General features: G+C 51.5%; 1 protein-coding gene across 1 annotated transcript in view; it reads left to right on the forward strand.

The window, feature by feature from the left end:
* Positions 1 to 2,796: 2,796 nt before the first annotated feature.
* Positions 2,797 to 21,786, forward strand: part of PIK3R3 (phosphoinositide-3-kinase regulatory subunit 3) — a 35,407-nt gene continuing 16,417 nt past the window's right edge. Inside the window, exon 1 of the mRNA XM_056553254.1 lies at positions 2,797 to 3,286. The gene's annotated coding sequence lies outside the window, so the exon portion shown is untranslated. The remainder of the gene's footprint in view (positions 3,287 to 21,786) is intronic.

The following is a 21,786-nucleotide window of genomic DNA, read 5'->3' on the forward strand; positions in this document are numbered from 1 at the left end:
CCTGCTCTTCCTCCTCTCACCCCCTGCTCTTCCACCTCTCTTCCCCTGCTCTTCCTCCTCTCTCCCCTCCATGCTCTTCCTCCTCTCTCCCCTCCATGCTCTTCCTCCTCTCTCCCCCCCATGCTCTTCCTCCTCTCACCCCTGCTCTTCCTCCTCTCACCCCCTGCTCTTCCTCCTCTCACCCCCTGCTCTTCCACCTCTCTCCCCCCCATGCTCTTCCCCCTCTCTCCCCCCATGCTCTTCCTCCTCTGTCCCCCCAAGCTCTTCCTCCACCTGCTCTTCCCCCTCTCTCCCCCCATGCTCTTCCTCCTCTCTCCCCCATGCTCTTCCTCCCCCTGCTCCTCCTCCCCTCTCCCCCATGCTCTTCCTCCCCCTGCTCTTCCTCCTCTCTCCCCTCATGCTCTTCCCCCTGCTCTTCCTCCTCTCTCTCTCCCCCAATGCTCTTCCTCCTCTCTCCCCCCATGCTCTTCCTCCTCTCCCCCCCATGCTCTTCCCCCTCTCCCCCCATGCTCTTCCTCCCCCTGCTCCTCCTCCTCTCTCCCCCATGCTCTTCCTCCCCCTGCTCTTCCTCCTCTCTCCCCCATGCTCTTCCTCCCCCTGCTCTTCCTCCTCTCTCTCCCCCATGCTCTTCCTCCCCCTGCTCTTCCTCCTCTCCCCCCCATGCTCTTCCTCCTCTCCCCCCCTGCTCTTCCTCCTCTCACCCTGTCTTCCTCCTCTCACCCCCTGCTCTTCCTCCTCTCACCCCCTGCTCTTCCTCCTCTCACCCCCTGCTCTTCCACCTCTCTTCCCCTGCTCTTCCTCCTCTCTCCCCTCCATGCTCTTCCTCCTCTCTCCCCTCCATGCTCTTCCTCCTCTCTCCCCTCCATGCTCTTCCTCCTCTCTCCCCTCCATGCTCTTCCTCCTCTCTCCCCTCCATGCTCTTCCTCCTCTCTCCCCCCATGCTCTTCCTCCCCCTGCTCCTCCTCCTCTCTCCCCCATGCTCTTCCTCCCCTGCTCTTCCTCCTCTCTCCCCCTGCTCTTCCTCCCCCTGCTCTTCCTCCTCTCTCTCCCCCATGCTCTTCCTCCCCCTGCTCTTCCTCCTCTCCCCCCATGCTCTTCCTCCTCTCCCCCCCTGCTCTTCCTCCTCTCACCCCTGTTCTTCCTCCTCTCACCCCCTGCTCTTCCTCCTCTCACCCCTGCTCTTCCTCCTCTCACCCCCTGCTCTTCCACCTCTCTTCCCCTGCTCTTCCTCCTCTCTCCCCTCCATGCTCTTCCTCCTCTCTCCCCTCCATGCTCTTCCTCCTCTCTCCCCTCCATGCTCTTCCTCCTCTCTCCCCCCAAGCTCTTCCTCCACCTGCTCTTCCCCCTCTCTCCCCCCATGCTCTTCCTCCTCTCTCCCCCATGCTCTTCCTCCCCCTGCTCCTCCTCCCCTCTCCCCATGCTCTTCCTCCCCCTGCTCTTCCTCCTCTCTCCCCCCATGCTCTTCCCCCTGCTCTTCCTCCTCTCTCTCTCCCCCATGCTCTTCCTCCTCTCACCCCTGCTCTTCCTCCTCTCACCCCCTGCTCTTCCTCCTCTCACCCCCTGCTCTTCCTCCTCTCACCCCCTGCTCTTCCACCTCTCCCCCCCCCCCATGCTCTTCCCCCTCTCTCCCCCCCATGCTCTTCCCCCTCTCTCCCCCCCATGCTCTTCCTCCTCTCTCCCCCCAAGCTCTTCCTCCACCTGCTCTTCCCCTCTCTCCCCCCATGCTCTTCCTCCTCTCTCCCCCTCCCCTCTCCCCCATGCTCTTCCTCCCCCTGCTCTTCCTCCTCTCTCCCCTCATGCTCTTCCCCCCTGCTCTTCTCCTCTCTCCCCCCAATGCTCTTCCTCCTCTCTCCCCCCAATGCTCTTCCTCCTCTCTCCCCCCATGCTCTTCCTCCTCTCCCCCCCATGCTCTTCCTCCCCCTGCTCCTCCTCCTCTCTCCCACATGCTCTTCCTCCCCCTGCTCTTCCTCCTCTCTCCCCCATGCTCTTCCTCCCCCTGCTCTTCCTCCTCTCTCCCCCATGCTCTTCCTCCCCCTGCTCTTCCTCCTCTCTCCCCCATGCTCTTCTTCCCCCTGCTCTTCCTCCCCCTGCTCTTCCTCCTCTCTCCCCCATGCTCTTCCTCCCCCTGCTCTTCCTCCTCTCTTCCCCCCCTGCTCTTCCTCCTCTCTCCCCCATGCTCTTCCTCCCCCATGCTCTTCCTCCCCCTGCTCTTCCTCCTCTCTTCCCCATGCTCTTCCTCCCCCTGCTCTTCCTCCTCTCTCCCCCATGCTCTTCCTCCCCCATGCTCTTCCTCCCCCTGCTCTTCCTCCTCTCTCCCCCATGCTCTTCCTCCTCTCTCCCCCATGCTCTTCCTCCTCTCTCCCCCATGCTCTTCCTCCCCCTGCTCTTCCTCCTCTCTTCCCCCCATCTCTTCCTCCTCTCTCCCCCATGCTCTTCCTCCCCCTGCTCTTCCTCCTCTCTCCCCCCTGTTCTTTCTATATTCCCCCTTCCATTTCTTCTTCCCCCTTTTCCCGCGGACTTTCCGCCTTCTTTGCTTCTGACTTCTCAAACCCTTATCTTCTCCCTTTGTCCTCTTAGTAACTGCACTGACCAATCAGAAGAGCCGTCGGGACGCCCTGCCATTTGATTGGCTGCAGCAGTAAGGGGGCGGAGCGGACAGATTTTCTCATTTCACCAGCTCTCGCGTTCTCCAGGCAGACAAAGACAGCGAGCTGAAAGAACGCCCCGCCCATGGATTCCTTCCAGCCAATGAGCGCTCCGCTCCACTCCCATCGCGCTTCTACTTCAGCCAATCGTCTTTTTGCTCCAGCGTCTCTAAGTTCTGGCCCCCCTGTATCGGCTTTGGCTCGGGGCCAGTTTTCGGACCGTACCAAGTGTACCCACCTCCCTCACTGTTGCGGGGGTGTACGGCTCGAGGCACCTGCACCACCGATAGATTGCGCGGGCTGTGCGGCGGTACCGGAGCTCCTCGGAGGCTTTCCCTCTGCGTCCGCCGTTTTGTCAGTACGTGTGCAGCTCAGCGACAAGTGCACGGCTCGGTCCACGGTATATAACCGCCCCCTCCCACCCGACAGGTGTGGTGGTACGGTCCGGCAGGTTGCCGGTTGGCGCACGCTGCTCTTATAATGAAATGTGATGAGCGGAGAGCGGAGATGGGAGCGGGGAGCGCGGAGGATGCACACCCGGAGCTCAGCAGCATGACCTACTGCACCGCCACCGAGCTCATCTTCTACATCGAGATGGACACCCCCCCCGCCAGGTACCCGGCACTCCCGCCCGCCGAATGGTGCGCACCCAAAATCCCCTCATAGATATATATCCCCCCGAATGGTGCACCCCAAAATCCCCTCATAGATATATATCCCCCCGAATGGTGCACCCCAAAATCCCCTCATAGATATATATCCCCCCGAATGGTGCGCCCCAAAATCCCCTCATAGATATATATCCCCCCCCTGAATGGTGCGCCCCAAAATCCCCTCATAGATAGATATCCCCCCGAATGGTGCGCCCCAAAATCCCCTCATAGATATATATCCCCCCTGATTGGTGCGCCCCAAAATCCCCTCATAGATATATATCCCCCTGAATGGTGCGCCCCAAAATCCCCTCATAGATAGATATATACCCCCCCCCCTGAATGGTGCGCCCCAAAATCCCCTCATAGATATATATCCCCCCTGAATGGTGCGCCCCAAAATCCCCTCATAGATAGATAGATAGATATATACCCCCCCTGAATGGTGCGCCCCAAAATCCCCTCATAGATATATATCCCCCCTGAATGGTGCGCCCCAAAATCCCCTCATAGATAGATAGATAGATATATACCCCCCCTGAATGGTGCGCCCCAAAATCCCCTCATAGATAGATAGATATATATATATCCCCCCTGAATGGTGCGCCCCAAAATCCCCTCATAGATATATATCCCCCTGAATGGTGCGCCCCAAAATCCCCTCATAGATATATATCCCCCCGAATGATGCGCCCCAAAATCCCCTCATAGATAGATATCCCCCCGAATGGTGCGCCCCAAAATCCCCTCATAGATAGATATCCCCCTGAATGGTGCGCCCCAAAATCCCCTCATAGATATATATCCCCCTGAATGGTGCGCCCCAAAATCCCCTCATAGATATATATCCCCCTGAATGGTGCGCCCCAAAATCCCCTCATAGATATATATCCCCCTGAATGGTGCGCCCCAAAATCCCCTCATAGATATATATCCCCCCTGAATGGTGTGCCCCAAAATCCCCTCATAGATAGATATATATCCCCCCCGAATGGTGCGCCCCAAAATCCCCTCATAGATAGATATCCCCCCGAATGGTGCGCCCCAAAATCCCCTCATAGATACATATCCCCCCCGAATGGTGCGCCCCAAAATCCCCTTATAGATAGATATCCCCCCGAATGGTGCGCCCCAAAATCCCCTCATAGATATATATCCCCCCCCCGAATGGTGCGCCCCAAAATCCCCTCATAGATACATATATATCTCCCCCCCGAATGGTGCGCCCCAAAATCCCCTCATAGATATATATCCCCACCCGAATGGTGCGCCTCAAAATCCCCTCATAGATATATATCCCCCCGAATGGTGCGCCCCAAAATCCCCTCATAGATACATATATATATCCCCCCGAATGGTGCGCCCCAAAATCCCCTCATAGATATATATCCCCACCCGAATGGTGCGCCTCAAAATCCCCTCATAGATAGATATATATATCCCCCCGAATGGTGCGCCCCAAAATCCCCTCATAGATAGAAATATATATCCCCCCCGAATGGTGCGCCCCAAAATCCCTTCATAGATAGATATATACACCCCCCGAATGGTGCGCCCCAATATCCCCTCATAGATATATATATCCCCCCGAATGGTGCGCCCCAAAATCCCCTCATAGATATATAGATATATCCCCCCCGAATGGTGCGCCCCAAAATCCCCTCATAGGTAGATATATACACCCCCCCCTGAATGGTGTGCCCCAAAATCCCCTCATAGATATATATCCCCCCTCCCCCGAATGGCGCGCCCCAAAATACCCTCATAGATAGATCTATATATCCTCCCCCCTCCCCGAATGGGGTGCCCCAAAATCCCTTCACTCATAGATATATTCTCCCCCCGAATGGTGCGCCCCGAAATCCCCTGATAGATAGATATGTGTCTCCCCCCCCCCCCCCTCTGGATGGTGCGCCCCAAAATCCCCTAATATATAATTCTGTGCCCCAAAATCCCCTTATATAATCCCCGCCCCAATGGTGCCCCCCAAGATCACCTCATATATGCATAAGCCACACCCCAAAATCACCTCATACAGTCATGGCAGTAAATGTTGTCCCCCCTGAAATGTTTCTATACAATGAAGTATTCCTCACAGGAAAGGATTGCAGTAAGGCCGGGTTCACACCACGTTTTTGCCTGCGGTCGGGAAACCACATACGGCTGAAAACGAAGTCTGCGGTTCACTCCGGTCGGCTCATAGACATACATTAAATACGGTTCCCGAATACGGCTGAGTGCGGGCGCCGCGATTTAGCCCCGCCCCCCTCCTCCCAACCGTATACGGGAGCCGTATTTAACAAAACGTGGTGTGAACCCAGCCTAACACAGGTTTTGCTATACACATGTTTATTCCCTTTGTGTGTGTGTGTGTATATATATATATATATATATATATATATATATATATATATATATATATACCGTATTTATCAGCGTATAACACGCACTTTTTAGGCTAAAATTTTTAGCCTAAAGTGTGTGTGCGTGTTATACGCCGATACACCCCCCAGGAAAGGCAGGGGGAGAGAGGCCGTCACTGCCCGCTTCTCTCCCCTGCCTTTCCTGGGGTCTAGAGCGCTGCTGTCGGCCCTTCTCACCCCCTGGTTATCGGCGCCGCTGCCCGTTCTGTCCCCCTGACTATCGGTGCCGGCGCCGATAGCCAGGGGGAGAGAAGCGGCGCCGACAGCCAGGGGGGAGAGAAGGGGCAGTGGCACCCATTGCCGGTGCCGCTGCCCCGTTGCCTCCCCCCATCCCCGGTGGCATAATTACCTGAGTCCGGGCCGCGCTGCTCCAGGCCTCCGTAGTGCGTCCCCGGCGTCATTGCTATGCGCTGAACGGCGCGGCGCATGACGTCAGATCGCCGCGCCGTGCATAGCAACGATGCTGGGGACGCACGACGGAGGCCTGGAGCAGCGCGGACCGGACTCAGGTAATTATGCCACCGGGGATGGGGGGGAGGCAACGGGGCAGCGGCGCCGGCAATGGGTGCCGCTGCACCTTCTCTCCCCCTGGCTGTCGGCGCCGCTTCTCTCTCCCTAGCTATCGGCGCCGGCACCGATAGTCAGGGGGACAGAACGGGCAGCGGCGCCGATAACCAGGGGGTGAAAAGGGCCGACAGCAGCGCTCTAGACCCCAGGAAAGGCAGGGGGAGAGAAGCGGGCAGTGACGGCCTCTCTCCCCCTGCCTTTCCTGGGGGTATATCGGGGTATACACGCGCACACACGCACCCTCATTTTTTCATGGATATTTGGGTAAAAAACTTTTTTTACCCAAATATCCTTGGTAAAATGAGGGTGCGTGTTATAGGCCGGTGCGTGGTATACCCCGATAAATACGATATATAGACCTCCTCTCCTCTGTATATATATATATATATATATATATATATATATATATATATATATATATATATATATATATATATATATATATATATATATATATATATTGCAGTAACACAGGTTTTACTATACACATGTTTATTCCCTTTGTGTGTATTGGAACTAAACCAAAAAAGGAGTAAAAAAAAGCAAATTGGACCTAATGTCACCAAACTCCAAAAATGTTCTGGACACAATTATTGGCGCCTTTCATATTTGTGGATAAATAAGATTGTTTCCAGCCTGTGATGTTCCTTTATACTCACCTGGGGCAAGTAACAGGTGTGGGCAATATAAAAATCACAGCTGAAAGGAGAGAAAAAGGAGAGAAGTTCACTTAGTCTTTGCATTATGTGTCTGTGTGTGCGACACTAAGCATGGACAACAGAAAGAGGAGAAGAGAACTGTCTGAGGACTTGGGAACCAAAACTGTGGAAAAATATCAACAATCTCCAGGTTACACGTCCATCTCCAGAGATCTAGATTTGTCTTTGTCCACAGTGCGCAACATTATCAAGAAGTTTACAACCCATGGCCCTGTAGATAATCTCCCTGGGCAAGGACGGAAGAGAAAACTGATGAAAGGTGTCACTGCAGGATAGTCCGAATGGTGGATAAGCAGCCCCAAACAAGTTCCAAAGATATTCAAGCTGTCCTGCAGGCTCAGGGAGCATCAGTGTCAGCGCGAACTATCCGTCCACATTTATATGAAATGAAACGCTATGGAGGAGACCCAGGAGGACCCCGCTATGGAGGAGACCCAGGAGGACCCCGCTATGGAGGAGACCCAGGAGGACCCCCGCTATGGAGGAGACCCAGGAGGACCCCCGCTATGGAGGAGACCCAGGAGGACCCCCGCTATGGAGGAGACCCAGGAGGACCCCCGCTATGGAGGAGACCCAGGAGGACCCCCGCTATGGAGGAGACCCAGGAGGACCCCCGCTATGGAGGAGACCCAGGAGGACCCCCACTATGGAGGAGACCCAGGAGGACCCCCACTATGGAGGAGACCCAGGAGGACCCCCACTATGGAGGAGACCCAGGAGGACCCCCACTATGGAGGAGACCCAGGAGGACCCGCACTATGGAGGAGACCCAGGAGGACCCCACTGCTGACACAGAGACATAAAAAAGAGACTACATTTTACCAAAATGAACTTGAGTAACCAAAATCCTTCTGGGAAAACGTCTTGTGGACAGATGAGACCAAGATAGATCTTTTTGGTAAATCCCATCATTCTACTGTTTACCGAAAACGGAATGAGGCCTACAAAGAGAAGAGCACAGTACCTACAGTGAAATATGGGGGAGGTCAGTGATGTTTTGGGTTGTTTTGCTGCCTCTGGCACTGGGGGTCTTGAATGTGTAAGAGACATGAAATCTGAGGATTACCAATGGATTTTGGGTCGCACTGTACAGCCCAGTGTCAAAAAGCTGGGTGTCCGAGATCTTGGGTCTTCCAGCAGGACAATGACCCCAAACATACATCAAAAAGCCCCAGAAATGGATGACAACAAAGCGCTGGAGAGTTCTGAAGTGTCAGCAATGAGTCCAGATCTAAATCCCATTGATCACCTGTGGAGAGATCTTATAATTACTGTTGGGAAAAGGCGCCGTCCAATAAGAGACCTGGAGCATTTTGTAAAGGAAGAGTGGTCCAACATTCCGGCTGAGAGGTGTAAGGAGCTTATTGATGCTTATAGGAAGAGTGCTCCAACATTCCGGCTGAGAGGTGTAAGAAGCTTATTGATGGTTATAGGAAGAGTGCTCCAACATTCCGGCTGAGAGGTGTAAGAAGCTTATTGATGCTTATAGGAAGAGTGCTCCAACATTCCGGCTGAGAGGTGTAAGAAGCTTATTGATGCTTATAGGAAGACACTGATTTCACTTATTTTTTCCAAAGGGTGAGCAACCAAATATTAAATTAAGGGGCCAATAATTGTGTCTGGACCATTTTTGGAGTTTGGTGATATTAGGTCCAATTTGCTTTTTTTTCCCTCCTTTTTTGGTTTAGTTCCAATACACACAAAGGGAATAAACATGTGTATAGCAAAACATGTGTTACTGCAATCCTTTCCTGTGAGGAATACTTCATTTTCTAGAAACATTTCATGGGCGCCAACATTTACAGTCATGACTGTATATATAATCCATGCCCCAATGGTGGCCCCAAAATCACTATTTATATATATAATATCCATGGTAAAATGAGGGTGCGTGTGTGCGCGTGTATACCCCGATACACCCCCAGGAAAGGCAGGGGGAGAGAGGCCGTCACTGCCCGCTTCTCTCCCCCTGCCTTTCCTGGGGTAAAGAGCCCTGCTGCCGGCCCTTCTCACGCCCTGGCTATCGGCGCCGCTGCCCGTTCTGTCCCCCTGACTATCGGTGCCGCGCCCCATTGCCAGCGCCGATAGCCAGGGGGAGAGAAGCGGCGCCGACAGCCAGGGGGAGAGAAGGGGCAGCGGCACCCATTGCCGGCGCCACTGCCCCGTTGCCTCCCCCCCATCCCCGGTGGCATAATTACCTGTTGCCGGGGTCGGGTCCGCGCTGCTGCAGGCCTCCGGCGTGCGTCCCCTGCGTCGTTGCTATGCGCTGCGCGGCGCATGATGTCAGTGCGCCGTGCCGTGCATAGCAACGACGCAGGGGGCGCACGCCGGAGGCCTGCAGCAGCGCGGACCCGACCCAGGTAATTATGCCACCGGGGATGGGGGGGGGCAGCGGCGCCGGCAATGGGTGCCGCTGCCCCTTCTCTCCCCCTGGCTGTCAGGGGGTGATAGCCAGGGGGTGAGAAGGGCCGGCAGCAGGGCTCTAGACCCGAGGAAAGGCAGGGGGAGGGAAGCGGGCAGCGACGGCCTCTCTCCCCCTGCCTTTCCTGGGGGTGTATCGGCGTATAACACGCACATAGACTTTAGGCAAAAAAAAAAATTTGCCTAAAAAATACAGTATATATGTGTGTGTGTATATATGTGTATTAATGTGTGTGAGATCCACGCCCGAATGGTTCACCCAAAAATCACCTCATATATATATATATATATATATATATATATATATGTCTCCCCCTACACAGAGAGTGGCTGCACCCATAGATAGATATCCCACACACAGAGAGCAAGTGCACCCCCATATATACACTGCTCAATAAAATAAAGTGAACACTTAAACACCACAATGTAACTCCAAGTCACTGACACTTGTGTGAAATCCCACTGTCCACTCAGGAAGAACACTGATTGACAATCAATTTCAAATGGAACAGACAACACGTGGAAATTATAGGCAATTAGCAAGACACCCCCAATAAAGGAGTAGTTCTCCTGGTGGTGACCACAGACCACTTCTCAGTTCCTATGCTTCCTGGCTGATGTTTTGGTCACTTTTGAATGCTGGCGGTGCTTTCACTCTAGTGGTAGCATGAGACGGAGTCTACAACCCACACAAGTGGCTCAGGTAGTGCAGCTCATCCAGGATGACACATCAATGCAAGCTGTGGCAAGAAGGTTTGCTGTGTCTGTCAGCGTAGTGTCCAGAGCATGGAGGCGCTACCAGGAGACAGGCCAGTACATCAGGAGACGTGGAGGAGGCCGTAGGAGGGCAACAACCCAGCAGCAGGACCGCTACCTCCGGCTTTGTACAAGGAGGAGCACTGCCAGAGCCCTGCAAAATGACCTCCAGCAGGCCACAAATGTGCATGTGTCCACTCAAACGGTCAGAAACAGACTCCATGAGGGTGGTATGAGGGCCCGACGTCCACAGGTGGGGGTTGTATCAGGGCCCGACGTCCACAGGTGGGGGTTGTGCTTACAGCCCAACACCGTGCAGGACGTTTGGCATTTGCCAGAGAACAACAAGATTGGCAAATTCACCACTGGTGCCCTGTGCTCTTCACAGATGAAAGCAGGTTCACACTGAGCACATGTGACAGACGTGACAGTCTGGAGACGCCATGGAGAACGTTCTGCTGCCTGCAACATCCTCCAGCATGACAGGTTTGGCGGTGGGTCAGTAATGGTGTGGGGTGGCATTTCTTTGAGGGGCCGCATAGCCCTCCATGTTCTTCCCAGAGGTAGCCTGACTGCCATTAGGTACCGAGATGAGATCCTCAGACCCCTTGTGAGACCATATGCTGATGCGGTTGGGTTCCTCCTAATACAAGACAATGCTAGACCTCATGTGGCTGGAGTGTGTCAGCAGTTCCTACAAGAGGAAGGCATTGATGCTATGGACTGGCCACCCGTTCCCCTGAATCCGATTGAGCACATCTGGGACGTCTCGCTCCATCCACCACAGACTGTCCAGGAGTTGGTGGATACTTTAGTCCAGGTCTGGGAGGACATCCCTCAGGAGACCATCCTCCACCTCATCAGGAGCATGCCCAGGCGTTGTACGGAGGTCAGACGGGCACGTGGAGGCCACACACACACACACTACACTCTTGGTAAAAAAAAAAAATGGAGGCTCTTAGCGCACTTTTTGATCAAAACGTGTCCCCCATCCACCACGCGGAGTGGCCTCAACTCGGATGGGACCCTAACACACTTTTTCACTCACCTCTGCTATCCCCCACACAGAGAGTGGCTGCAACCTCATATATATCGCACACACAAAGAGCGTCTGTACCCCTAAATATATATATCACACACCAAGAGCGGCTGCACCCCATGTATATGTGTCACACACCAAGAGCGGCTGCACCCCCATATATATGTCACACACCAAGAGCGGCTGCACCCCATATATATGTCACACACAAAGAGCGGCTGCACCCCATATATATGTCACACACCAAGAGCGGCTGCACCCCATATATATATCACACAGCAAGAGCGGCTGCACCCCATATATATGTCACACACCAAGAGGGGCTGCACCCCATATATATATGTCACACACCAAGAGCGGCTGCACCCCATATATATGTCACACACCAAGAGGGGCTGCACCCCATATATATGTCACACACAAAGAGCAGCTGCACCCCATATATATATATATATATATATGTCACACACAAAGAGCGGCTGCACCCCCATATATATATATGTCACACACCAAGAGCGGCGGCACCCCATATATATATATATATATATATATATATATATATATCACACACCAAGAGCGGCTGCACCCCATATATATGTGTCACACACCAAGAGCGGCTGCACCCCCATATATATATATGTCACACACCAAGAGCGGCTGCACCCCCATATATATATATATATGTCACACACCAAGAGCGGCTGCACCCCCATATATATATATGTCCCACACCAAGAGCGGCTGCACCCCATATATATGTGTCACACACCAAGAGCGGCTGCACCCCATATATATATATATGTCACACACCAAGAGCGGCTGCACCCCATATATATGTGTCACACACCAAGAGCGGCTGCACCCCATATATATATATATGTCACACACCAAGAGCGGCTGCACCCCATATATATATATATGTCACACACAAAGAGAGGCTGCACTCCCCTCTCTACATTATACATGTGCAGCCGCTCTTGGTGTGTGACATATATATATATGGGGTGCAGCCGCTCTTGGTGTGTGACATATATATATATGGGGTGCAGCCGCTCTTGGTGTGTGACATATATATATATATATATATATATATATATATATATATATATATATATATATATATATGGGGTGCAGCCGCTCTTGGTGTGTGACCTATATATATGGGGTGCAGCCGCTCTTGGTGTGTGACCTATATATATGGGGTGCAGCCGCTCTTGGTGTGTGACATATATTTATGGGGGTGCAGCCGCTCTTGGTGTGTGACATATATATATGGGGGTGCAGCCCCTCTTGGTGTGTGACATATATATATGGGGGTGCAGCCCCTCTTGGTGTGTGACATATATATGGGGTGCAGCCGCTCTTGGTGTGTGACATATATATATGGGGTGCAGCCCCTCTTGGTGTGTGACATATATATATGGGGTGCAGCCCCTCTTGGTGTGTGTGAGATAGATATATATAATCACACACACCAAGAGCGGCTGCACTCCCATATATAGCCCCACCTGCTAAATCCCCCAAATGTGTATTCATCCTGACTGCACCCCAATATCCTGAGTGCACTCCTTTGCCAGGTAAATAGGACTCCCCCAGCCCGAATAATGAGCCATGAAAGCACCCCTCTCCTACACCATGACCTGCTGCACCCTAATAGGTATCCTGACTAACCCTCCCCCCCCCCAATTTATAGCTACTCTAAATGCAACCCCCAATATATAGGTAACCTGAGTGCAACCCCCCTCTCAATATATAGGTACGGAACTCCACATGCTGAGTCCGCGAGCGTAATTCTGCGGTGTGAACTTAACATTAGTGTGAATGGGTCTCCGCGAGACCCGTTCGCACTGCGGAACTTCAGCGCCAGACAATTTCACCGCTGAAATTGTTCCGCGCATAGAAAGAACATGTACATTTTTTTGGCGGATTCCGTAAGCATGGCCCTAGCGCCGAAGTATTTTCGGAGGCAGCTGCCAGACGGAATTCCACGAGTGGAAATTCCGCAGTTTGGACGCACCCTTAGTGTAGATCCCCCAATACATAGTTACCTTGAGTGCTCATGTATAGGTACACTGGGGGACATGTATCAAAGATTTTACCCCTGTTTTGTGTGTATTTTTTTGCGCACGTTTTGGTAGAGCATGTCCTCCAGATGTGGCCTAATCGGGGTACCTTGGAGTGACATCTATAGTACACATGGATTTATTAACTGCGTACTTTTCCTTTACACCAAAAATTTTGCCACAAGAGCTGTTTTTTTGCGCAAATACCCGAAGAGTATTCCCCGTTTGTGTGTGTGTATATATGTACCTGAGTGCACACTCAGGTATATGCACCCTAAGTGTATTCCCCATATACCTGTACCCGAGTGCACCCTCATATATATATGTACCCTAAATGTATTCCCCATATATATATATGTGTACCCGAGTGCACCCTCATATATATGTACCCTAAATGTATTCCCCATATATATATATGTACCCTAAGTGCACCCATCTCCCTATAGATACCATGAGTTTACCTCCAACCTGTGCTGAAGCCTCCTCCCTCCCACAGCGCTGTGCACCCCACTCCTGTTTGATCACATGACTGTACCCTGTGGCCTTCCTGTGTTGTCTGGCCCCTGGGGTTCATTGTCCCCCAACTTCTCTGCTCTGGGGCCGCGGTGTGTGACTGATGCAGTTATTACCCGCCTCTTGCAGAAAGGTCACTGGATGGATTACGTCATGGCGGGGGCCACTGCTGGCTATTGTGTTGGGGGCCCGACTCCCCTCAGGTGCCCTTGTGGGGGGGGGGGGGGGGGTTAATTTGCTGTGGTCTGGAGTAACTTTGTAGGTGGGTGATGGTTGTATATTAGGTTTTTATCAGTGGAGGAGTTTGGCGCAGTCTCTGGTTACATAAATTACTGCGCCCGCTCTGTGGCCCCGGGGTGCTCCACTCGCTGCATTGTCCTCCGTGCCTGATGCTTTTGTTCCGTTTCTTTCTGGTTACGTCATGGTAACTGGGTTAACCCTGAGTCTGCCACTCTCAGAGCGATGGCCGCTGCCGACAGGACTGGTGACTCCTCCAGGTGGACATCCTAACTCTACACCCGCTCTATGTCTTCTGGGAGTTGTAGTCCCTGAATTGATTGTCTGCTCATAGGGTCTGATGATTAGCTTGTATGCCTGTGTGTATGTGTATATACACATATATATATATATATATATATATATATATATATATATATATATATATGTTCTGTACAGTGTGTCAGGATGGAGGGGGCACTGGGTATATATATATAGGGGTTCTGTACAGTGTGAAGGGGGCACTGGGTATATATATAGGGGTTCTGTACAGTGTCAGGATGGAGGGGGCACTGGGTGTATATAGGGGTTCTGTACAGTGTCAGGATGGAGGGGGTACTGGGTATATATAGGGGTTCTGTACAGTGTCAGGATGGAGGGGCACTGGGGGTATATATAGGGGTTCTGTACAGTGTCAGGATGGAGGGGGCACTGGGTATATATAGGGGTTCTGTACAGTGTCAGGATGGAGGGGGCACTGGGTATATATAGGGGGTCTGTATAGTGTCAGGATGGAGGGGGCACTGGGTATATATAGGGGTTCTGTACAGTGTCAGGATGGAGGGGGCACTGGGTGTGTATATATATATATATATATATATATATATATATATTATATATATATATAGGTTCTGTACAGTGTCAGGATGGAGGGGGCACTGGTTATAGGGGTTCTGTACGGTGTGGAGGGGGCACTGGGGGGTATATATAGGGGTTCTGTACAATGTCAGGATGGAGGGGGCACTGGGTATATATAGGGATTCTGTACAGTGTGGAGGGGGCACTGGGTATATATAGGGGTTCTGTACAGTGTCAGGATGGAGGGGGCACTGGTTATAGGGGTTCTGTACGGTGTGGAGGGGGCACTGGGGGGTATATATAGGGGTTCTGTACAGTGTCAGGATGGAGGGGGCACTGGGTATATATAGGGGGTCTGTATAGTGTCAGGATGGAGGGGGCACTGGGTATATATAGGGGTTCTGTACAGTGTCAGGATGGAGGGGGCACTGGGTGTGTGTATATATATATATATATATATATATATATATATTATAGGTTCTGTACAGTGTCAGGATGGAGGGGGGCACTGGTTATAGGGGTTCTGTACGGTGTGGAGGGGGCACTGGGGGGTATATATAGGGGTTCTGTACAGTGTCAGGATGGAGGGGGCACTGGGTATATATAGGGGTTCTGTACAGTGTCAGGATGGAGGGGCCACTGGGTGTATATATAGGGGTTCTGTACAGTGTCAGGATGAAGGGGCACTGGGGGTATATATAGGGGTTCTGTACAGTGTCAGGATGGAGGGGGCACTGGGGGGTATATATAGGGGTTCTGTACAGTGTCACGATGGAGGGGGCACTGGGTATATATAGGGGTTCTGTACAGTGTCAGGATCGAGGGGGCACTGGGTGTGTATATATAGGGGTTCTGTACAGTGTCAGGATGGAGGGGGCACTGGGTGTATATATAGGGGTTCTGTACAATGTCAGGATCGAGGGGGCACTGGGTGTATATATAGGGGTTCTGTACAGTGTCAGGATGGAGGGGGCACTGGGTGTATATATAGGGGTTCTGTACAATGTCAGGATGGAGGGGGCACTGGGTGTATATATAGGGGTTCTGTACAGTGTCAGGATGGAGGGGGCACTGGGTGTATATATAGGGGTTCTGTACAGTGTCAGGATGGAGGGGGCACTGGGTGTATATATAGGGGTTCTGTACAGTGTCAGGATGGAGGGGGCACTGGGTGTATATATAGGGGTTCTGTACAGTGTCAGGATGGAGGGGGCACTGGGTATATATAGGGGTTCTGTACAGTGTCAGGATGGGGGGGCACTGGTTATAGGGGTTCTGTACAGTGTCAGGATGGGGGGGCACTGGTTATAGGGGTTCTGTACAGTGTGGAGGGGGCACTGGGTGTATATATAGGGGTTCTGTACAGTGTCAGGATGGAGGGGGCACTGGGTGTATATAGGGGTTCTGTACAGTCAGGATGGAGGGGGCACTGGGTGTATATAGGGGTTCTGTACAGTGTCAGGATGGGGGGCACTGGTTATAGGGGTTCTGTACAGTGTCAGGATGGAGGGGGCACTGGGTGTATATATAGGGGTTCTGTACAGTGTCAGGATGGAGGGGCCACTGGGTGTATATATAGGGGTTCTGTACAGTGTCAGGATGGAGGGGGCACTGGGTGTATATAGGGGTTCTGTACAGTGTCAGGATGGAGGGGCACTGGGTATATATATATATATATATATATATATATATATAGGGGTTCTGTACAGTGTCGGGATGGAGGGGGCACTGGTTATAGGGGTTCTGTACGGTGTGGAGGGGGCACTGGGTATATATAGGGGTTCTGTACAGTGTCAGGATGGAGGGGGCACTGGGTATATATATAGGGGTTCTGTACAGTGTCAGGATGGAGGGGGCACTGGGTATATATAGGGGTTCTGTACAGTGTCAGGATGAAGGGGCACTGGGGGTATATATAGGGGTTCTGTACAGTGTCAGGATGGAGGGGGCACTGAGTATATATAGGGGTTCTGTACAGTGTCACGATGGAGGGGGCACTGGGGGGTATATATAGGGGTTCTGTACAGTGTCACGATGGAGGGGGCACTGGGTATATATAGGGGTTCTGTACAGTGTCAGGATGGAGGGGGCACTGGGGGGTATATATAGGGGTTCTGTACAGTGTCAGGATGAAGGGGGCACTGGGGGTATATATAGGGGTTCTGTACAGTGTCAGGATGAAGGGGGCACTGGGGGTATATATAGGGGTTCTGTACAGTGTCAGGATGGAGGGGGCACTGGGGGTATATATAGGGGTTCTGTACAGTGTCAGGATGGAGGGGGCACTGGGGGGTATATATAGGGGTTCTGTACAGTGTCAGGATGAAGGGGGCACTGGGTGTATATATAGGGGTTCTGTACAGTGTCAGGATGGAGGGGGCACTGGGTGTATATAGGGGTTCTGTACAGTGTCAGGATGGAGGGGGCACTGGGGGTATATATAGGGGTTCTGTACAGTGTCAGGATGGAGGGGGCACTGGGTGTATATATAGGGGTTCTGTACAGTGTGGAGGGGGCACTGGGTATATATAGGGGTTCTGTACAGTGTCAGGATGAAGGGAGCACTGGGTATATATAGGGGTTCTGTACAGTGTCAGGATGAAGGGGGCACTGGGGGGTATATATAGGGGTTCTGTACAGTGTCAGGATGAAGGGGGCACTGGGGGTATATATAGGGGTTCTGTACAGTGTCAGGATGAAGGGGGCACTGGGGGGTATATATAGGGGTTCTGTACAGTGTCAGGATGAAGGGGGCACTGGGGGGTATATATAGGGGTTCTGTACAGTGTCAGGATGAAGGGGGCACTGGGGGGTATATATAGGGGTTCTGTACAGTGTTAGGACGGAGGGGGCACTGGGTGTATATAGGGGTTCTGTACAGTGTCAGGATGGAGGGGGCACTGTGGGTATATATAGGGGTTCTGTACAGTGTCAGGATGAAGGGGGCACTGGGGGTATATATAGGGATTCTGTACAGTGTGGAGGGGGCACTGGGTGTATATATAGGGGTTCTGTACAGTGTCAGGATGGAGGGGGCACTGGGTGTATATATAGGGGTTCTGTACAGTGTCAGGATGAAGGGGGCACTGGGGGGTATATATAGGGGTTCTGTACAGTGTGGAGGGGGCACTGGGTGTATATATATAGGGGTTCTGTACAGTGTCAGGATGGAGGGGGCACTGGGGGGTATATAGGGGTTCTGTACAGTGTCAGGATGAAGGGGGCACTGGGTATATATAGGGGTTCTGTACAGTGTCAGGATGAAGGGGGCACTGGGGGTATATATAGGGGTTCTGTACAGTGTCAGGATGAAGGGGGCACTGGGGGTATATATTGGGGTTCTGTACAGTGTCAGGATGAAGGGGGCACTGGGGGTATATATAGGGGTTCTGTACAGTGTCAGGATGAAGGGGGCACTGGGGGTATATATAGGGGTTCTGTACAGTGTCAGGATGAAGGGGACACTGGGGGTATATATAGGGGTTCTGTACAGTGTCAGGATGAAGGGGGCACTGGGGGTATATATAGGGGTTCTGTACAGTGTCAGGATGAAGGGGGCACTGGGGGTATATATAGGGGTTCTGTACAGTGTCAGGATGAAGGGGGCACTGGGGGTATATATAGGGGTTCTGTACAGTGTCAGGATGAAGGGGGCACTGGGGGGTATATATAGGGGTTCTGTACAGTGTCAGGATGGAGGGGCACTGGGGGTATATATAGGGGTTCTGTACAGTGTCAGGATGAAGGGGGCACTGGGGGTATATATAGGGGTTCTGTACAGTGTCAGGATGAAGGGGGCACTGGGGGTATATATAGGGGTTCTGTACAGTGTCAGGATGAAGGGGGCACTGGGGGGTATATATAGGGGTTCTGTACAGTGTGGAGGGGGAACTGGGTGTATATATAGGGGTTCTGTACAGTGTCAGGATGAAGGGGGCACTGGGGGTATATATTGGGGTTCTGTACAGTGTCAGGATGAAGGGGGCACTGGGGGTATATATAGGGGTTCTGTACAGTGTCAGGATGGAGGGGGCACTGGGGGTATATATAGGGGTTCTGTACAGTGTCAGGATGAAGGGGGCACTGGGGGTATATATAGGGGTTCTGTACAGTGTCAGGATGAAGGGGGCACTGGGGGTATATATAGGGGTTCTGTACAGTGTCAGGATGGAGGGGGCACTGGGTATATATAGGGGTTCTGTACAGTGTCAGGATGAAGGGGGCACTGGGGGTATATATAGGGGTTCTGTACAGTGTCAGGATGAAGGGGGCACTGGGGGGTATATATAGGGGTTCTGTACAGTGTCAGGATGGAGGGGGCACTGGGGGGTATATATAGGGGTTCTGTACAGTGTCAGGATGAAGGAGGCACTGGGGGGTATATATAGGGGTTCTGTACAGTGTCAGGATGGAGGGGGCACTGGGGGTATATATAGGGGTTCTGTACAGTGTCAGGATGAAGGGGGCACTGGGGGTATATATAGGGGTTCTGTACAGTGTCAGGATGAAGGGGGCACTGGGGGTATATATAGGGGTTCTGTACAGTGTCAGGATGGAGGGGGCACTGGGTATATATAGGGGTTCTGTACAGTGTCAGGATGAAGGGGGCACTGGGGGTATATATTGGGGTTCTGTACAGTGTCAGGATGGAGGGGGCACTGGGGGTATATATAGGGGTTCTGTACAGTGTCAGGATGAAGGGGGCACTGGGGGTATATATAGGGGTTCTGTACAGTGTCAGGATGAAGGGGGCACTGGGGGTATATATAGGGGTTCTGTACAGTGTCAGGATGAAGGGGGCACTGGGGGGTATATATAGGGGTTCTGTACAGTGTCAGGATGAAGGGGGCACTGGGGGTATATATAGGGGTTCTGTACAGTGTCAGGATGAAGGGGGCACTGGGGGTATATATAGGGGTTCTGTACAGTGTCAGGATGAAGGGGGCACTGGGGGTATATATAGGGGTTCTGTACAGTGTCAGGATGGAGGGGGCACTGGGGGGTATATATAGGGGTTCTGTACAGTGTCAGGATGAAGGGGGCACTGGGTGTATATAGGGGTTCTGTACAGTGTCAGGATCGAGGGGGCACTGGGGGTATATAGGGGTTCTGTACAGTGTCAGGATGAAGGGGGCACTGGGTGTATATAGGGGTTCTGTACAGTGTCAGGATGAAGGGGGCACTGGGGGTATATATAGGGGTTCTGTACAGTGTCAGGATGAAGGGGGCACTGGGGGTATATATAGGGGTTCTGTACAGTGTCAGGATGAAGGGGGCACTGGGGGTATATATAGGGGTTCTGTACAGTGTCAGGATGAAGGGGGCACTGGGGGTATATATAGGGGTTCTGTACAGTGTCAGGATGAAGGGGGCACTGGGGGTATATATAGGGGTTCTGTACAGTGTCAGGATGGAGGGGGCACTGGGGGTATATATAGGGGTTCTGTACAGTGTCAGGATGAAGGGGGCACTGGGGGTATATATAGGGGTTCTGTACAGTGTCAGGATGAAGGGGGCACTGGGTGTATATATAGGGGTTCTGTACAGTGTCTTCATGTTGAGGTCTCAGTGCAGTGTGGTTCCGGTCTGGGCGTTGGGGTGTACCCTCAGGGTCTAGTTTGGTCACTTTAAGTAACTTTTTTGGGGGGTTTGGACAGGACGGAGCTGCAGGTGTGAACATAACTGAGCTTCTCCTGTAAGCGTTAACTGTGCGCAGACGAGCTGCTGCTTCCCCCGCACATTCACTTCATGCAGCCGAGCGTCAGGAACTTATGATTCCTCCGGCACCTCTGATTGGCTGCTGCGCTGTCTCCATTCAGAGATTACTTTTTGCCAACGGCGTCTGATTTGGGATTTAGAAGAGAAATCAGGTTGGATGTGAGAGGAGGAGGAGGAGGATTAGGGTTACATGGAGGAATAAGCTGCCCAGCGCCTCCTGCATGTAACCCGAGCGCCGCACGGATGTGACTGGAAGCCTCACAACTTCTCTAATGTTATATTGTGGGGGATGAGACGCTACCATCAAGTTTGAGAGCGTTGCCTGATGTGTGTGCGCAACGTATAAAACATACATGTCCGAGTGCACCACTAATACGTAAGAATGATATAATGTATCAGATACAGTAAGTTATCTGTTACACTCCAAAACGTTAATAATTAATACGTTCTATATTACACTCTAATATGTTATATTGTTCTATATTACACTCTAATACGTTATATGGCTCTATATTACACTCTAATACGTTATATGGCTCTATATTACACTCTAATACGTTATATTGTTCTATATTACACTCTTATACGCTATATCGTTCCATGTTATTCAGAGTACTATAGAATTGTATAATGTATCGGAGTGTAATATAGAACAATACAACGTATTAGACTGTAATATAGAGCGATATGACGTATTTGATACGTTATAAAGTTCTATATTACACTCGAATACGTTATATTGTTCTATATTAGACTAATACGTTGTATTGTTCTATATTACACTCTAATACCTTATATCGCTCTATATTACACTCTAATGCGTTGTATTGTTCTATATTACACTCTAATACGTTATATTGTTCTATATTACACTCTAATGCGTTGTATTCTATATTACACTCTAATACGTTATATGGCTCTATATTACACTCTAATACGTCATATCGCTCTATATTACACTCTAATAGGTTATATCGTTCTATATTACACTCTAATACGTTATATTGTTCTTTATTACACTCTTATACGTCATATCGCTCTATTACACTCTAATACGTTATATTGTTCTATATTACACTCTAATACGTTATATTGTTCTATATTACACTCTAATACGTCATATTGTTCTATATTACACTCTAATACGTTATATTGTTCTATATTACACTCTAATACGTCATATTACACTCTAATA

This window comes from Hyla sarda, unplaced genomic scaffold (assembly GCF_029499605.1).
Source record: "Hyla sarda isolate aHylSar1 unplaced genomic scaffold, aHylSar1.hap1 scaffold_264, whole genome shotgun sequence".
NCBI lineage: Eukaryota > Metazoa > Chordata > Amphibia > Anura > Hylidae > Hyla > Hyla sarda.